We start from the raw sequence: 19,947 nt of genomic DNA, 5'->3' as shown, positions 1-19,947 counted from the left end.
AAACAGTGTGATGTAAAACAGTTACCCCACCTACAAAACATTAACAACATTGCATGTAACATAGAAAAATATATTTAATTGACCCTAACAAATAAACTAAACCCACAAAAGCTGACCCACCCCCCTCCCTAACCCCAACGACTGTCCATAGAAATAGAGAACGCCCAAACGAGTGAGGAAACAAACAGGAATTAAAAAAGGGGCAGTGACAGGGACTAACTGGTGGGGCGGGACTGGAGGAGGACACGAATCTGGTCCTCTAAATGGGCGACGCGGCGTCTAAGGCCGCGGCAGTTGCAACCACAGTGGGGGGGGGCACCGGAGATGGCACGGTGGCGGCGGGCAGCCGCCAGACGGTGGCGCCGTACCGCTGGAGGGCGGTGGCTGGGGCCCGGGGCACTGGAGGAGGCTTCAATTGCTGCTGCACTCTCCTCCTCCTCCTCGGCTAGGACCACCAGCCGCCGGTATTCCTGCTGGATTGCCTCCAGCTTCCGGCGCCGTGCCTTGGCGGCCAACTCCTTCCGGTTGATTTTCGGAGTAGCTGTGTATCAAAAAGAAAAAAACAAGACAATTGTAAAATATAGTCTTAATAAAACAGTAGGACAAGGTAATTATTTATACACATAGTGGCATGGTAGAGTAGCACTATAAAATAAAGCACAGTAGTACATAACATTTTAAATGTCGCCCGTCCTTCTTCCTTCCACCTGTCTTACACTTTTTAGTTGAACAGTGCACCAGGTGCTCTTCTCCATAAAACTTTCAAAGCGGAGTTGAAATCAGATAGATGAGGCCATTGGTTACTCAATACTCTGGCTCCTTGTCCTATACCAATTAAAGGGAATTCTAGTCTTCTAGTTCACTCTTCAAACGTCCCCAAGAACTCATACTTACTTACGACATCGGATAGCGGGCGGACTTTGTCCGCTCGCCATCCGACTGCTAAAAAGGGTGGGGGTCCCGTGGGGACAATTAATTAGGATGATGCGCCCGGCACAGTGGCGGGCGCACCCTGTTATTTTAAATTTAAATTCTGGTTGGCTTTGCTGAAAGCAATGCTAAAATGTTGTGCTGCTTTTCCAAGCACAACATGACGGGCCTCGCACGGAGCCTGTCACGTTTTGCTTTGAAAGTCGGGGGGTACCATAGCATCGGTAGGTACCCTCCATGGGGGCCCCCAAGCATACTCTGCAATGTGTGCATGCCTTTCCGTGGCGGACGGTAATGCCGCCACGCAAAGGCATTCCAAAATGCAGATTATATGGCTGCCGGTGTGGTGAGAGAGACACCACCGCCATATTGAACCCTTTTCCGCCTAGACATGTCTGAATATTTTCTACAGGGATGGCGGGAGGTTTGCCCCTGCTGTGACGGCAGTGAATTCCAGCCAGCCCGGCGGGGGCAATACGCCCACAATCCTAATGGGGCCCTAATTCACAACTTTACAGTATACATATACATACAGTACACCTTTGCAGTGAGTGTGCTGTCAAGTTCAACAATAGTTAAAGATTATGAATCTAACTTACCACCGCCTGCCACTGGTGCTGCCACTCCCCCTCCGTTGCTATCTGCAACTGCCGCATCCTCGCCCTCTGCGTCGCCTTCGCTGGCCCCAGCAATGGTGGTCGGTAGTGCGCCTAGAAAACATTACACATTTATTAGGCAACATATACACCTCCCCCCTATTGATCAGTAGCAAGGTTGAAAAATGAGTTAATACTAACATAAATCACTAGTACAAATCAGGTAGTAGTAGAGTAGACACTAAGTTATATGATCATTGTAGCATTTGCTTGATTAGCCCTAGCCATGCACATGTGACGTTACCTTTACCTTGCAGCTTCTTAAGACACCTTTGAGCCCACATGACCTGCCTCACACTGCTACTGTCTAGTCTACGCGCTGCGTACAGGCGGTCAACAAACATTAACAAGCCACTTTTTTAGGAAGAACTGGTGTACTACTGTTACTGTTAGTCCATATTGCTTATCCATAGATGCTACACTTTTTGGCACGGCTGAGAAATGCTTGCAAGTTGCAATATACTAACGCACACCATTTCCTTTTTTCGCATTACAGACGCAAGATTCGCTTCTACGAACCAGAGCTTCTGAACGATGCACCAACTACCAGTACTAGGTTCTTCTGAGGTGAGGGGTCCCTTCACTCACATCTTCATTTATAAATGTATATAAACTAAATTGCTATGGGATGGTGGTGCTGCCTTCCACCACTTCAGTTATCATGATTTAATTCCCAACTGTATTAGTGTAACAATGTATTTTGTTTTAATGTTATTGATTTGCCGGTTGGTGCTGCTAAGATAACAGTGTACAGACCTTCTCAAATTGAAATAAAAATTTTAAACTTACATAGACTTTGTGGTATTTGGTGTGGAGTGGACTAACTTACACGATTGAGCAAATTAAAGTAAGGGTGTGCATGTGAATTGCTTCCACGACAGAGGTTGGGTGTGTTAATGTTCTGGGTTGTCTACTTGTTGGTTGTCTTGGGGGGAGGGTTCCGAGACCTAATAGGTATGACAAGACAGTACTATAGTCAAGCAGTGGAATTGTGGTGGGTGCGGAATTTCTGATTGAGGTGTGCAAGGAAGGTCCAACCTACCATCACCAACATCCTATTTTCTGGTGCAAATGTATGTGCAAGATCCCTACAACAGTTGTATGTCCTATAGGGTATCATATCAAAATATTAAGAAATCTGGTAGGGCTGTTGCTGTGAATTTTCAAAGCCTAAACATCAACAAGAGTAAAAAGTAGTACAAGACAACGACCCAACGGATTGTACGAGCTACTGGTGAATATGAGTTTTATATTACAACCTTTCACAAAGAGTGGCACTGGGCAAGACTAGCTACTACAGTACAGACAGACAGACTGATAGTATGTAGTAGTACTCAGTCATCATAGCGGAGGCAGGGATAAGCTTTTTGAAACCGTACAGATCGAAGGATAATTGGTGGTAAAAAAATAGCATTTGGAAACACACTATAGTTCGGGAGAAATGGGGCAGTAAAAGTTATGGAATAAGAAATATTATTAAAAACAAGAAGACTTACTGGGGCCAGCAGAGGAGCCCTCAGCGGTGTCCTCCTCGTGGTGTTCCTGTCCCGCCGACTGCCCAGTCCCTGCCCGTCTGCCCCTGGGTGCTGATGAACAGGAAAGATATAAGAAAGACAAACATTGATGGATGGTGTCAACTTAAGCAAATACAATTTTTTTCAACAACGGTCAAAAAACACTTATGTAAACAATTGCAATAACTACATTGACCGATCTCATCTGGTCAACATGTAATATCGGGGGATTCGCAGTTCGACTACTTAAGTTACTATTTATCAACAGTAATCCATTCTTCCATTCTGATTCCAGAAAACTAAGTTACAAGTAAGCCTAAGTATTAGTACAACCTACCACCCAACCTAGCCCACCTATTCCAGGCATGCCAATTGTACATTAAGTATGCATTTCGACTGTATTCCTCAACAATGTGTATGATCCAATCATGGAGGACACATTAACATGACTACATTTTTTGTATATACACAATTTTGGTTTGATTGATGCTCATCTGCTACTGCTAAGTAACTGCAAAGCCTACCTCCACTCATTGAACAAACTAGAAAGGTTCTAAAGACTGGCGTACTAGCAGCACGTCACGTAACTGAGTGAGGGGGCATCACGCATACCACTAACCAATTAGAAGCTCATACAAAGTACCTAAACCTATGTATCAATCCGCCCCTATCTATTAGTGACAGGACAAAGTAAGGAGTGGACATGAGTCACTGTAGCATTACGTAACTTAATTTCTCTAAAATAAACTCGTAAAGAATCACGCTAAGCAAGCGCAAACGCAAAGCTGCAAACAAGTAAGATTAGTAGTAGCGCAGAAGAGCACCTGTGTCATAATCACAGAAGACTTTTAAACATTATTAACCTGGAATGTATTGCAAGCAGCAACATTCTATCTGGTTGGAAGGAAAAAAAGATATTCGCAATATATAACATAGAGCAGAAGAACAGACACAAAGTTGTAATAATTAAATAGGTACTCACCAAGCCCCGGGACCTCCACTCCTAGCAGGTCCAGCAGGTCCTGCTCACGGTCCAGGATGTCGGACCACCGGTGCGTCAGCTGTGCCTGGGTGCGCCGGACCCCAGAGATGCGAGACACTGCCCGGCGCACCTTCCCCCACCGCTGCCGACGCTCCCGGAGGCCGTACCCGGACCCAGGCCTGCCACCTGCTGCCAGGGTTGAGGGGAGGTGGCGCTGCACAAAGAAAATTAGTGCAGCCAACTCCGCCTCCCCAAATAAGGCCCGTGCATGCACCCCTTGTGGGCGCCGCCTTCCGCAAGGAAGGCGGTCGCGGCTCTGGCTGCGCCGGCGAACAGCCCTGCCCTTGGACATGGTTCTGGGGACGGGGCGGGAAAGAAAAGGTAAAATAAATAAAGGAGTAAAGGAAATAAATAGCAGGCAATACAAAGAGAAAAAGTAGCTAAAAAACAAAAAAAAAGGTACACAAAAACCAAAAATATAGAGGCAGGAAAATAGTTAGAGAAATAATAAGTAATAAAGATCCGAAAAAAGTGGCTATAAACAAAGGATTGAAAAGATTTAGGGAGGATTGAAAATCAGGCCCCAGAACCATGCAATAGAGTGGAAAACAAGATGGCCGCGCCCGTTGCGACCACGTGCGCAAGTTCGCGCGATATTTTCTCCCTGAGCAAGCAAAAAGCAACGCGATCAAGTAAAAGCGATCGCGAACAGGAAATATCGACCGCGAACATGCATTGCGCGACCCGGAACAGGAAGTAAACAACGCCAGAGGGCGGGACAAGTGAAAACAAGATGGCCGCGCCCGTGAGCGACCGCATGGGTAAGTTGGCGACCCACGAACACGCAAAAAATACCGCGAACAGGCGGCAAAAAACTTCCGCATCTTCGCGATATTTCCGGCGTGTTTGCGGAGATTTTCTGCATTCTCGCGATAATTTGCGGAGGTTAATTCCGCAAATTCCGCCCACCCCTACTCGTAGGTCGTTACATGGCTCCCCTTGATCCAACCCTCGAAGGCTCGGCTGAAATAGTTGACGTACTCCACCCAAGTTGTACCCGGGATCCGGGTGCAGTCTCTGAACCTCTGGCGGTACATCTCGGGCGTGAGGCCGTAGCGGGTGAGGAGGGCAGCCTTCATGTGGTCGTAGGACGACATCTGGTGATCTGGGAGCTGCAATAGGGCATCGTGGCCTTCGTTGACAAACCTCCCCCATAGTCCGGCTCCCCAATCACTCCGGTCGATCCGGTGGGAGGTCATGGCGATCTCGTAGGCTTTGAACCATTGTTGTATGTCGTCCTCTCGGACATATTCTCGGACAACATCCTTGGGGATGTGGACTTTTTTCTCGGTTGCTCCCGGGGTGTGCGGTCGCTCAGGCACCCCCGGTTCTTTATTCTGTTTCCGGAGTTCTATCTCCGCCAGTTTGCGCTCGTGTTCGAGTGTTATTCTTTTTTCCTCGAGCTCTCTCTGTCTCTGTTTTTCTTCTCGCTCTTCTCGGAGCCGCAGATGTTCTAGATTTAGTTTCTGCTCGGCTAACTTTAGTTCCCCGTCCATCTTGAGTCGTGCCATTTCCAACTCATGTAATCTGGTTCTTTCTCTTTCTTGGATCTCCTCCTGCGAGAGGCCCGTTCCCCGCTCCTCAGGAGCCGTGGCGTTCCCCTCTGGTGCGACACTGTTTTGGTCGGGGGATCCGGTGACCCCAGTTTCCGCCCACGACTCAAGGGCGCGCTTTAAATCGTCTTTGGTACTCAGGCCGGTGGTAGCAATGCCTAGTTCCATGCAGAATTGTTTAAGTTCGCGGTGGTTATATTCTTCCAACTTATCCATTTGGAACTTTTCAGTGGAACCGCTATCTTTGGCTGACATCGTGGTTTTGTCGTGGGGTGAGCTACTCTCTGTACGATTACGCGTTGATTCGGATCGCGCCGCTGGCCACCAATGTTAGACGGACCGGGAGGGTCGGCCGAGGACAAGGGAAGAGGTCTCCGGGGAGAGCCGTCTCCAGCGATCGTACAGATAAATAACTTCCCCCCCACAGACAGACACCACACAAGGAGAAGATTTAGCGTTCTTTATAGGCAATTTCTTACGGTACGATGGAAGGTACAAGGAGGTCTGGACTCAGGGGTCCCCTCGATTCAAGTCTCTCAAGATGGGGAAAGGGGGTAGCGGGACAGTCTGGTTACCAGTCTTGGTAGTTGAGGTGGTATGGTGGATAGCTCACAATCCTCGAGCTCGGTGTTCTAGCTGGGACGGGCCGCGGCAGCGCCAGCAGGTCCCGGTGAAGATGGGTGATACACGGTCCGCGGCAGCGCCAGCAGGTCCCGGTGAAGATGGTTGATACACGGTCCGCGGCAGCGCCAGCAGGTCCCGGAGAGATGGTCGATGCACGGTCCGCGGCAGCGCCAGCAGGTCCCGGTGAGGATGGTCGTTACAACGGGCCGCGGCAGCGCCAGCAGGTCCCGACGAGGATGGATGTTGCAGAAGGCCGCGGCAGCGCCAGCAGGCAGGACGATAGTTCACAAGATAGGCTACGGCAGCGCCAGTAGTCCGTCAAGGCTGAGTTCTCTCGGTGTCTCTCGACTCCAGGATACAACTGCCGTCCTGCTCCGGAGCTGCCCTAGTTATAGGTCTGGCGCCCTTTGATGTCCGGACCCTCGCACTTGGAGGTCGGAGGGTCCGGGATGAAGGTGTCCAGACACCCAGCAGGGGGTGGAGCCAGCGCCTGGGGGAGCTGGAGGCGATCGGCACCTGGCGGGGGAGAGCCCTTGACGCTTCGTTCTCCCATTGACCTGCCAAGTGGTCCGCTCACCTCCTGGGTGGAAGGTGGTGCCGGGATGCCGGGGCCGGCCAGGCCCAGGGTTAGGGTCGGGTGGAGGCCACGCGGCCTCGTGGCGCAGGGCCCAAGATGGCGGCTTGATCCGGCCGGGGGAGCCGGTGGTGGCTCGGTCCCGTGATACATGGAGGTCCGGGGGCAGGAGTTCCGTCGGGAGACGGGGTGTGGGTCACGCCTGGCGGGCCGGGGCTTAGGCCCTGTCATGCGGGGAGGGAGCAAGCCCTTCGTTTGGCCTGTCCAACACTCGCCCCACTACCACAAAAAGAGCATTAGAATTATCTGCGTTTACCTCCGTGTATCATTTGGGGATTCTCTGGACTCTCTGGACAGTGTGCTTCTTTTTAATACACTATATAGAGAGCCAGATTCCTACAACATGGAAAAGGAAAAAACAAGGAGAAACAAAGATATTTCTTCTTGTTCAGCATCACCTCGAGAGGTGTACGGATTTAGCAGGTTTACATGACTTTGCAAATTTGGGTTAGTGTCGAAATCCAGGGGGTAAACCCACCGCCACACTCATGGAACACCTGTCAGGGCAGAGTAAGTCAGGATTTATAAGGCCACTCAAAGCCACGCAGGGTGGCTTTGCGTGGCTTTGCGTGGCTTCATAAATCAAAATGAGAGCCCTGCACCACGCATGTACCACTTTACTAGATGCAAAAGCGACGCAGGGTTCCCATAAATGAGCCCCTCTTTGTGCAGCAGCACGTCTCATCAAGGCCATCCCTCCATGATGGCACTCCACTGGCTCTGCTTGGCAGCCCACGCCACAATGGTCCACTGCCTGGCTCAGAAGAGCCTGTGGCGCTACCCTCAGGTCCCCACAAGGACCTTGCTGTCATTTATAACTTTTGCCCATCACACAGACAATCATACCTGCTCGCTGAAGGCCATCCTTGACTAAGAATGGAACTCAGTATGGGGTCTGTGGTCTTGCGAGACACATCTCATGCACACTCCTTTACTGACCATGACTGCCATCGGCTCACCGGGCTCTGGGAGCTGGCAGCGGTGGCAGTGACAGACTATAGTGGGTGGCAGGACAGGTTTCAACGCCTTCGCCTGCCAAGGAGGATTGCCTGCTGGACTCTCCTGTTTTTAAACTGACCTATAAGTCCCTTATAACTGGGTCCTACACACCATCCGTGGGGGTCATGCATATCACATGTATGATTGCCATTGGTATGTGCAGTGGGATGTGAGGTGGGATGGGAGGTGGGTAAGATAGAGGTGGGGAGAGCCGGCAAGTCATCAGTATGATTTGCAGGGCTTCTCCAAAGCATTCCTGGGGCCCTTCTAGTGGACTAGACTTTGGGGCACAGAGACAGGGGCTCTTTCAAGTGTAGGGATGGACGCTGCCCCCTCCATGACTCATTCTTCCCCAGAGGGGAACATGGATGAGTGAGGAAGGCTCTCCCTCTTTGGTGCTGCTTGTTTTGGGTCTCCTCTGACAGGGAGCTCTCAGCTCCATGACTTCTTCTTGCTGCTATTTGAAGATAAAGGGGCTTATTTACAAGCCCCTAGCGCCGCCGGTGCATCACTTTTCCCCATATTAAAAGTGACGCACCGGAGGCACAAGGGGCCTGTAAATAAACCCCAGAGTGTGGCGTGACCACTCAGGGAGCAATAAGCAAAGATCAGGTCCTGGTCCCACATCTGGACTTTTGGAATACAAACAACTGTGCCAGCAAACCTGGTACATGCATGAGACTGAACCACAATTCTGTCTGGGTATCTGGATTTCTCGCCCAGAAGGACCTGGGTCCCACACCTGTGGAGACCGAGCACCCCTTCTGTGCTCCAGGGCTGGTGCTGTGGCTGACAACTGTCTTTGGAAAGGTTCTTGAACAGAAGCTTGGAAGATCTGCACCCTGCCAGGAAGAGCTGCCTAGGGACGGAAGAGGCTGATTGGACGTTGTGGAGGGCGCTGCAGGTTCCTTTGCATGAAGTATCGGCTGCCTAGAAGGAGGACTCGAGGAGCTAGGCAAGAACAGCTGAAGTAGCCTGGCGCATCCCGGAGAAGGCTCTACAAGGCCATGCAGTGCGACCTTGTGACCCTGCGCACCCCGCAGTGTGCCCAGAGTGGTTCGCTCGCTCTTTGTCTCTCAGAGCATCTCCCTTGCCTGGTTCATGGAGGGTTGTGTAGAGGATAGGCCAGACCAGGAGGCGCCTAGACAATATAGCGCCATGAAGAGTAAGAACAGTGTCGGTGGATGACCGACAAAACCAGTGAGAGCCTCTGAGGGCTTGGACTATGTCAACATTGCAAACGCATTCACCGGCTACCCCTAACGCGACCCTGACCACCGCTGCCCCTGGAGGGGTCTCTGCTTTGCTTTGGGGGTGGGGCTGAGTTTGGACTTGAGGAAACCCTTGGACGGTCTCCATAAATCTGGACAGATCAAGCCTGGCGAGGCCTCGCCCCACTGGATTCACGCAGTCGCCTTTACCAATCAGAGGCGTGCACCTGAGCACAGGTGCAAAGTCCTGAGACAATAACAGCGTCGGCCAGGCTGGGGCCAAGTCAGTAAAGCCTCTGCTAGAAGCCAGTGTAGGACCACACACCGGTGGGAATGGTGCAGCCCTCAAACCACCAGTGAAAGCTGGCTCCGTGGCCAAGGGCTATCAAGGATGCAGAACCACCCAGCCATACTCTGACCCCAAACGGTGAACCCACAGGTGTGTCAGAAGATCCCTGCCCACCACTTCCCCAGGTGACAACTTGTCTTCTCTTGCTCTGATGGTATGAGTGTGATATCTTACCCAAGGGATCAGCCCACACCAGTACTGACTGTTCCCTTCACAAAGTGATGTAAAGCGCTGTTGCCCTCTGACCTTTATGTAAAACACTGTGTTGTGTCCTGAGAGTAAAGTTTCAAAACCACCTCTTTGACAATGAAGTATTGATTGTTTTTATTAGCTTCACTGAGTTCTAAGTTTCTGCCCCACCTCCCTAGCTAAGCTGTGGACGGTTCAACGTCATTACCCAGAGGGTCAGTAGAGGGGGGTACTTGATGCTCAGTAGAAAGGTCAGTTTCAGGGCACCAGTGGTAAAACACCTGGCACAGTTCGAGCCTAATAACCCCTGAAAAGGTTCCCACATGCATCATGTAGATGCCATCTCAGGCCCCAGCCTATTGGGCTCAGGGGCTCACCATGTCCAGGGGCCTCTGCACACCCGCAGCGAGGGTACCATCAACGTGGAGCTAAAGATGAGAGGAAAGAAACAAGGCAGCGCCCCTATGCATCTATGCAGCGAGGATCTGGAGCAGAGGCACAGACACCAGCAGAGTTAATGTCAACCCTTCTCCACTTCAGGAAGGAGCTCTCAGGCCTCAACCTATTGGGCTCAGGGGCTCACCATGTCCAGGGGCCTCTGCACAGCTGCAGCCAGGGTACCATCAAAGAGGAGCTAAAGATGAGAGAAGAGAAACAAGGCAGCGCCCCTATGCATCTATGCACTGCGGATCTAGAGCAGGGGCACAGAAACCAGCAGAGTGAATGTCAACCCTTCTCCGCTTCAGGAAGGAGCTCTCAGGCCTCAGCCTATTGGGCTCATGGGCTCACCATGTCCAGGGGCCTCTGCACAGCTGCAGCCAGGGTACGATCAACGTGGAGCTAAAGATGAGAGAAAAGAAACAAGGCAGCGCCCCTTCTGCATCTATGCACTGCGGATCTGGAGCAGAGGCACAGAAACCAGCAGAGTGAATGTCAACCCTTCTCCACTTCAGGAAGGAGCTCTCAGGCCCCAGCCTATGGGCTCAGGGGTTCACCATGTCCAGGGGCCTCTGCACAGCTGCAGCCAGGGTATCATCAACGTGGAGCTAAAGATGAGAGGAAAGAAACAAGGCAGCGCCCCTATGCATCTATGCACTGCGGATCTGGAGCAGAGGCACAGAAACCAGCAGAGTGAATGTCAACCCTTCTCCGCTTCAGGAAGGAGCTCTCAGGCCCCAGCCTATGGGCTCAGGGGTTCACCATGTCCAGGGTCCTCTGCACAGCTGCAGCCAGGGTATCATCAACGTGGAGCTAAAGATGAGAGGAAAGAAACAAGGCAGCGCCCCTATGCATCTATGCACTGCGGATCTGGAGCAGAGGCACAGAAACCAGCAGAGTGAATGTCAACCCTTCTCCGCTTCAGGAAGGAGCTCTCAGGCCTCAGCCTATTGGACTCAGGGGCTCACCCTGTCCAGGGGCCTCTGCACAGCTGCAGCCAGGGTACCATCAACGTGGAGCTAAAGATGAGAAGAAAGAAACAAGGCAGTGCCCCTATGCATCTATGCACTGCGGATCTGGAGCAGAGACACAGAAACCAGCAGAGTGAATGTCAACCCTTCTCCACTTCAGGAAAGAGCTCTCAGGCCTCAGCCTATTGGGCTCAGGGGCTCACCCTGCCCAGGGGCCTCTGCACAGCTGCAGCCAGGGTACCATCAACGTGGAGCTAAAGATGAGAGAAAAGAAACAAGGCAGCGCCCCTATGCATCTATGCACTGCGGATCTGGAGCAGGGGCACAGAAACCAGCAGAGTGAATGTCAACCCTTCTCCACTTCAGGAAGGAGCTCTCAGCCTCAGCCTATTGGGCTCAGGGGCTCACCATGTCCAGGGGCCTCTGCACAGCTGCAGCCAGGGTACCATCAACGTGGAGCTAAAGATGAGAGAATAGAAACAAGGCAGCGCCCCTTTGCATCTATGCACTGCGGATCTGGAGCAGAGGCACAGAAACCAGCAGAGTGAATGTCAACCCTTCTCCGCTTCAGGAAGGAGCTCTCAGGCCTCAGCCTATTGGGCTCATGGGCTCACCATGTCCAGGGGCCTCTGCACACCCGCAGCCAGGGTACCATCAACGTGGAGCTAAAGATGAGAGAAGAGAAACAAGGCAGCGCCCCTTCTGCATCTTTGCACTGCGGATCTGGAGCAGAGACACAGACACCAGCAGAGTGAATGTCAACCCTTCTCCACTTCAGGAAGGAGCTCTCAGGCCCCAGCCTATTGGGCTCAGGGGCTCACCATGTCCAGGGGCCTCTGCACAGCTGCAGCCAGGGTACCATCAACGTGGAGCTAAAGATGAGAAGAAAGAAACAAGGCAGCACCCCTATGCATCTATGCCAGGGGTCTCCAACCTTTTCTGTAGTGAGAGCTACTTCTGTTCAAGAAAAGTTTGCCAGAGCTACTAGCAAATTGTATACCTGTAAAATAGGGACTATACTATGACCACCACAAGCAGGATTACAAGTAGTTACCACCCAAGTATTCCAAGTGCGGGTAACAGCAGAAATGCTGGTAAAAAGTTAATCAATATAAAATGCCTCCACCTGACTTATGAAGTAACATTCAAATCTTGACATGCCCTATGGCACAAAGGAGATAAATATAGCAGTAGGTCTCCCCAGCTTAGTTTGAATTATCATTCAACAGTTTCTGAAAATGCACATTTTTCTAACAAATACCACTTTCCACTGTGGGCGAACAAACTCAATTTTCCAGAAGAAACCCCATTTTTGAAAAGAAAAACTGCCTTTAAAATATCAGTTTTCAGAGTTTAGGAAATGCACAGTCCCAAAACATCAGGATGTCATTTTCATCAAGTACTCCTATGTAAAAATGTCTTAAATGGACAGACTACTTTGAATACCCAGGTATTACAGTCATAAGCCATGGATGCTCACCACAGCACCACGGATGCCTGAATTATGCCAGTAATGCCCACCATTATGCTATTACCACAGTTGTGCCAAAGCTGGAAACCATAAGGGTCAGGGCATAGACTAAAAATCATGACCATTATTATGCCAGGAATGGGTAAATGTAGGCCAGTCATATTCCTATTATGTAAAGTATGGCTGCCAGTATACCACAACTAGACCAAAAATACCAAAAATAGTCAAGGATGACCATTATTATGCCATTGGCACTATTATACCAGGAAAAAGCACAATTATGTCAGAGATAACACCCTTATGATGGGGGCTAGCATACACATTTGATGGTCCTTGACACCAGGCGTAGCTTTCAGGAAGCAATAGCGTTTATTATGGACGCAGATAAATGCTGATAAGTCTCTTAATTTTCTCTGGTCTGGATCATGCCCTGTTCTCACCAGGTCTTGAGTGATCATGCACCCAACAGACACATTTTCACTCTCACTCCTGCAGTCCCACACTTTGGTGGGTCAGTCCTGATTACTGCTGAGGCTACTGCTACCATGCTTCTTTGATAGTCCACTGTTCACACACATGTTGTGTCTGATACAACAGGGACTACAACATGGTCAATCTCCTTGTGGCTTAGTTATATTGAGATTGAATACAGACTGTCAAGTGTCAGACCCTATAGGCTGATACAGTGTGTGTCTGAGTGTTAGTATGAGTTACTGCCAATAGTACGGCTGGCTGTCACTCTAATGGTCTTAAAATGAGCAGTGCTGCCTTTTTTTAATAGGCATCTACTCTCTGAATTTGATACTAGGCTTGACTTCACCCGTGAAAGCTACTTTGAAGGTACCGGCGAGCTCCCAGTAGCTCACGAGCTACTCATTGGAGATCCCTGATCTATGCACTGCGGATCTGGAGCAGAGGCACGGAAACCAGCAGAGTGAATATCAACCCTTCTCCACTTCAGGAAGGAGCTCTCAGGCCTCAGCCTATTGGACTCAGGGGCTCACCCTGTCCAGGGGCATCTGCACAGCTGCAGCCAGGGTACCATCAACGTGGAGCTAAAGATGAGAAGAAAGAAACAAGGCAGCGCCCCTTTGCATCTATGCAGCAAGGATCTGGAGCAGGGGCACAGAAACCAGCAGAGTGAATGTCAGCCCTTCTCCACTTCAGGAAGGAGCTCTTTAAAGAACACTACATCACCACGAAGCAACGCCTACATACATACAGACAAACAAACATGAAAAGAAACCTAACTTTAAAAGATATCAATGTATTAAGCTGCCATTAAACATGCCTACCTGTGGTTGAAACATTAGATGAATGGGTAAATAATACCTTTATTACATATTTGTGATTCTTATTCACATGTGATACTTTTAATGCATTAAATCAATAAACTAAGGGGAGTGTGGCCAAGAGGTCTCTCGAGGCACAGTCCAGAGGACAGGCTGCTTCAAAGGACCAGGCACACCAGTGGGGTCCCCGCAGACCCACAGAAACAGGCAGACTCACTAGGCCCATGTTTGCAGATCTCATGAAGTTAAACTTACAAGGTTGAATTTAAATAGGAATATTTTTGGAAATAATATTTAGGGCACAATATTGATGTGAAATGATTTTTCTGACTATGATCTTGTGGCATAAACCCATACCTGGTCGACTGTGGAAACCTTTGCAGAGCATTCCTGTGATAACATGCCATCGAAGACAGAGCCCGCTATGAGGACAGCGGGGATACAACTCGTGTTGCAGTAAAGGGGCGCCTCTTCCCTCCTCCCATGTCTCTGATGCTACGCCATCAGCTGAAGCACCTGAAACAATGAACGACCCAACCCTGGAGGCACAAGAACCTGCTTATAACCACAGGACCCTGGGACTTTCCTCCTCCCATCTTAGATGCCTTCATGGGTCCTTTGCACGGTGTCCAGCTGGGATAAGAAGACCCCAGATCATGTGAGGGCTCTAGGCCTCCACTTCACTGGCTGGGAGATGGGCCTGGATAGGGCAGTTGGTGGGTTGCAAAGAGTTTTGATGCCCAGAAGTGCATTTCCTAAACATTTCTGTTTTCAGGGTGTGCTAGGGGTACCCGACTGGATGACAAGGGGTGCTCCACGCATTCAATCAATCAATCAATCAATTGGGATTTATAAAGCACGGCCCATCACCCGTGAGGGTCTCATGGCATCGGAGTTGCTAGCAGCTTCGCGGCGCTCTGTTCATGCAAACAGCCAGGTCTTTTCTGAATTCCCTGATTCTGCAGATCTGCAGCAGATGGAGAACTGGAGCTGCAGGTAACGGTGTCCCCGTTCCCACAGTCTGGACCTCATATGCCTAATGGAATTCATCCCATTCACAATGATTGTTACGTCAATGGCATATTGAGGGTGTTCTTCACCTTAGTGGCCATCTTTGTTGCAGTTGTGCAAACTGTTGGTATGTGATGGACATTTATTGCGATGGACATTTCTCCCATGCATTGCATGAATACATAAAACAGAATTTTCCATGGGTAAAAGTGGTATCTGAGAGTATTTGATGAAAATGTCAAGCAGGTACTTTGGGACTAAATGTAGACTTATTAAATATGAAACTCTTGCTTTGGAACAAAAATGGTGCTTTATAAGAAGAATGTCAAGCTTTTGTTTGGGGAAACTGATTTTTTTCTTCAAACGAGCGGGCTTGTATTCGATAGCAAAATATGTGTCCTTTCAGAGACTAACGTTCTGATATATAAAGACAACATGAACACAATTTGAAACGTATCTAAACCTGAAAAAGATGACTTTTGTTGTGTTCAGGAAACATGTTGCTGATGTTGTGACCTTGGTGCCAGAGGACATTGACTGCAATTGATTTCACTCATTGACTCATTTGAAGGCCTTTTAAAATGATTGTTGTATCTTACCAGAAGTAGACAAGTTGTATATTACGAGTTTCTTTATTAAGATCAAGTTGCAGGATGGTAAATCTGTACAACAGGATGGTAATCATGTGCATCTGCCCATCAGCCCCACCAGGAGCAGCCTGCCTGCTGCTCAGCCCAGCTTCCGACTGTCACACCTCACCACGCAGGCACCCAGGCATTCCAAGCATCACAGTCACACCAACATCCCACTCTCAACACTCACGGTGGCTGAGCAGCAGGGAGATAGGTAAACTGGGATACACACAAGTAAACAACCAGGATATAACAGAGATGTCTCTGTCTTTTATCACTAAAGCTCTCTGAGGTCTGAGTGTGTAAGACGGGTGCAAGCTGTCCTTTGCCAGAGCCTGTATGACATAACATAACATGTGTATTTGTAAAGCCCACGTTCACCCAGAAGGGTATCTTGGTGCTGCATAACAGATGTTTATTGTTTTCAACTCAATGGTACTCATTTTATCGACCTCAGATGGATGAAAGGCTGAGTGGACCCAGCAGGATTTGAACCTGCAACCAGGAGGTCAAACACAAGCCTCTGCAGTCGGCACATTAGCCAACTGAGACACCAGACTTTTATGGCTACTGTGACCTCAGTGGTAGCAACATGGTTTATTCCTGGATGATCTGTTGACCCTTGCTGTGTACGGCCTAAAATTGTAGATGGGTGTTGCTTTTATCTTCCACCCTGAACTTCCCAGTAAATCATAACATATGACAGAGAGTCTACATGGATGGCATGCACCTTTTAAAGTGGGACTCTTGTGCACCGCAGACAATAATCCTGTTGACACCTGAGCTCCACCGACTCTGGGTATCCCCAGGATTTTCTATGCAGTGGTCTCCATGTAATGGCAGCGCTGAAAGGAATCTATTGTGCAAGAAATAAAGGGACTTTAACAAGCAGGCTTCCAAGAGTGGTCGGGCCTAACCAATCTCAAGTGCCCGCCTTCCGCAGGGAGTGGTTCTGGAATGTACTTCTGCCCCACGACGCATCATGTGCTTTCGGCAAATAAAAGGTCGACAGCATGTTAGGTAATGGTGACATAAAGCAATGATGTTTTATCAAAGTTGGACGAACCCAAGAGTGTTGGTACAACCACTGTCAAGCAGTGCTTGGGAACCCACTAGGTAATTAAAAGAGCCCTCACACACCAACCTAGTTGGTGTCATGCTTCATCATAGGGGTCCCAACCGGGTGGCCGAATGCCCCCCGGTTGTGCTACGACGCCTGACTACAGCGGAGCTGGTGTGGTGTAAAGGTGTGATGTAGTGAGAGTTTAAAAATATCTCTGAGAATCCTTGCCAGAGAAATTTTATTGATGGCGGCTCAGGATATGATAAAAACTATGTGATGCAACTACAAGAGAATTTTAGTTTCTGATAGTTGTCTATGTGATTGGTCTACATGTTTCAGCCCGCGTCGGTGTAAGGGGCTTTCGTCAGGACCAGTGAGTGCAGTGAGTGGCAAAGTGAAGCCACGTGAATAGTGAAAAAATCAAAAAAGGTAATTTACCTACACACTCGCTAAGGTGTGAGGAACCGGTATCAGCTCAATGGCAGACACCGCAGCCAAAAAAGACATGTGGGGGAGAAGAAAACACAACACAAAGACGCATGAAACAAATAACAAATAAATTGTGGTATTAGGTATCGCCGCAATTATAAAATGCAGTCATTACCGGTTGTGAAGAGATCAATACTTGCAGTAGATCGTACTTGTGGCAACACACACGCTGTGTTGTTGTGGCATGCTGCTACTGTCTGATACTGACTATAGTCTGGTGAATAAAAAGGCGAGGGGCGCCCTGTGAATGCTATCGGTGAGTCAGACAGACAGAGACAGTGTAAACTATACACATGGAGTGCCTGGTAAGTGCATTAGGCAACTTTGGAGATAATGTTATGAGGCCACTGACTGGGGTGGATGGGCAAAGTCGCAAGAGTAGCCCAGTGGGCGCTCGTATGTATCGTATGCCAGATGGTTGTGCGCCTAACTGGCTAGTGCTGGGTACATGAGGGGTCAGTGCCCCTGAGTGTTGCGCTGTGGGGAAAAAAAACAAGAGGAAATAAGACTACACTATGGCTGAGTCTGATCGCTGATCAGGATGAGGGAGGAGTGCGCTCCTCGGAACACAAATTCTGTAGGAGACCCCGCAACATCCAAGGTCGCCTTTTTGAACAGGAACAGAGATGGATTTACCGTCTCTCCAGCCATATTATTGGTCTCAATGATAATATTCCCTGGAACAGTCTCAAGAGGACCTAACTGTGTACTTTCTCTCTTTGGCCTACCATAATAGACCACACCATACTCATCTCTCGTGGGGTACCCAACCCCCCTCTGGCTTGGCTTCGTTCCCTGTCTACTTCGTTTTCCAATGTAACAATGTTTCTGACACCGTTTACCATCCCCAGGCCAGCGTGCCTCCCGTAACTATACCCTCTGTGCCTCTTAATACACTTGCTCGTGGCACCGAGTCTAGCTATGCACACGCCTGTCAGCATCCTCCACGCAAGCGCGACTTTGCCACCACTTGCCACATCCAGCCGTTCCGCCCACGCGCACCCGACTAGCATTCACCAAGTATGCGCAACACTGCGTTGCTCTCTCACGCTCACGCGTGCAACCTCCGACCCTGCCTTGGGCATGCGCAGACCATTCCGCCCCGCCCGCAATCACTGGTGCAACCCTTGACCCCGCCCGGGGCATGCGCAGATCACTCCGCCCAGCCAGCGTTCACTGGTCACTCAGCACGTAGCCTATGGCCCCCGTCACCATATAATCTCCGACACCCCTGGTCTCCCCACCATCCGGGATCCGGGAGACCACAGTAGGTGCCTTGCGGGTGCTGCTTCCTGACCAAGTAAGGTGACACGCGCTCTTTTTTGCTGGATTACCACAGTCCTTTATATTCCAGCGCTCATACTTTTCTTTTCTCCTACAGAATTTGTGTTCCGAGGAGCGCACTCCTCCCTCATCCTGATCAGCGATCAGACTCAGCCATAGTGTAGTCTTATTTCCTCTTGTTTTTTTTCCCCACAGCGCGCCACTCAGGGGCACTGACCCCTCATGTACCCAGCACTAGCCAGTTAGGCGCACAACCATCTGGCATACGATACATACGAGCGCCCACTGGGCTACTCTTGCGACTTTGCCCATCCACCCCAGTCAGTGGCCTCATAACATTATCTCCAAAGTTGCCTAATGCACTTACCAGGCACTCCATGTGTATAGTTTACACTGTCTCTGTCTGTCTGACTCACCGATAGCATTCACAGGGCGCACCTCGCCTTTTTATTCACCAGACTATAGTCAGTATCAGACAGTAGCAGCATGCCACAACAACACAGCGTGTGTGTTGCCACAAGTACGATCTACTGCAAGTATTGATCTCTTCACAACCGGTAATGACTGCATTTTATAATTGCGGCGATACCTAATACCACAATTTATTTGTTATTTGTTTCATGCGTCTTTGTGTTGTGTTTTCTTCTCCCCCACAGGTCTTTTTTCGCTGCGGTGTCTGCCATTGAGCTGATACCGGTTCCTCACACCTTAGCAAGTGTGTAGGTAAATTACCTTTTTTGATTTTTTCACTATTCACGTGGCTTCACTTTGCCACTCACTGCACTCACTGGTCCTGACGAAAGCCCCTTACACCGACGCGGGCTGAAACATGTAGACCAATCACATAGACAACTATCAGAAACTAAAATTCTCTTGTAGTTGCATCACATAGTTTTTATCATATCCTGAGCCGCCATCAATAAAATTTCTCTGGCAAGGATTCTCAGAGATATTTTTAAACTCTCACTACATCACACCTTTGCACCACACCAGCTCCGCTGTAGTCAGGCGTCGTAGCACAACCGGGGGGCATTCGGCCACCCGGTTGGGACCCCTATGATGAAGCATGACACCAACTAGGTTGGTGTGTGAGGGCTCTTTTAATTACCTAGTGGGTTCCCAAGCACTGCTTGACAGTGGTTGTACCAACACTCTTGGGTTCGTCCAACTTTGATAAAACCTATACATACCACAGGGGATACGGACGCACCCCATGCCTCCCTAGCTCTCTCATTGTTCTTTACATAAAGCAATGATGTGCAATTTTTATTTAAACTTCAAATTCCAAAGGTGGGTATGAAAAAATGTGTCGGAAGTACCATTGTAGAAGTTTCTTAAACTGAAAATGACGTCGCAGAGGCTGTTTCAAATTAGGGGGGGGGTGCACTACCTGACATGAACCTGTGGTAAAGATTGAGGTCCCAGGATTGTTTCCGGTCCAGGGAAGACCTGGCTTGGCAGTTCGGGATGGACTGTTCCCAAGAGGACAGGGGCAAGACTGATTTGCATATGGCTGGCTCTGAACTGGGGTAGCGCAGTGAGCTAAAGAATAATGGTGGATTAAAACCACATTTGAGACTGGGGGTGATTGTCTG

The sequence above is a fragment of the Triturus cristatus genome, chromosome 5_2, assembly GCF_964204655.1.
Source record: "Triturus cristatus chromosome 5_2, aTriCri1.1, whole genome shotgun sequence".
NCBI lineage: Eukaryota > Metazoa > Chordata > Amphibia > Caudata > Salamandridae > Triturus > Triturus cristatus.
The sequence above is the reverse complement of the archived record's forward strand: the minus strand, read 5'-3'. Positions refer to the sequence as shown.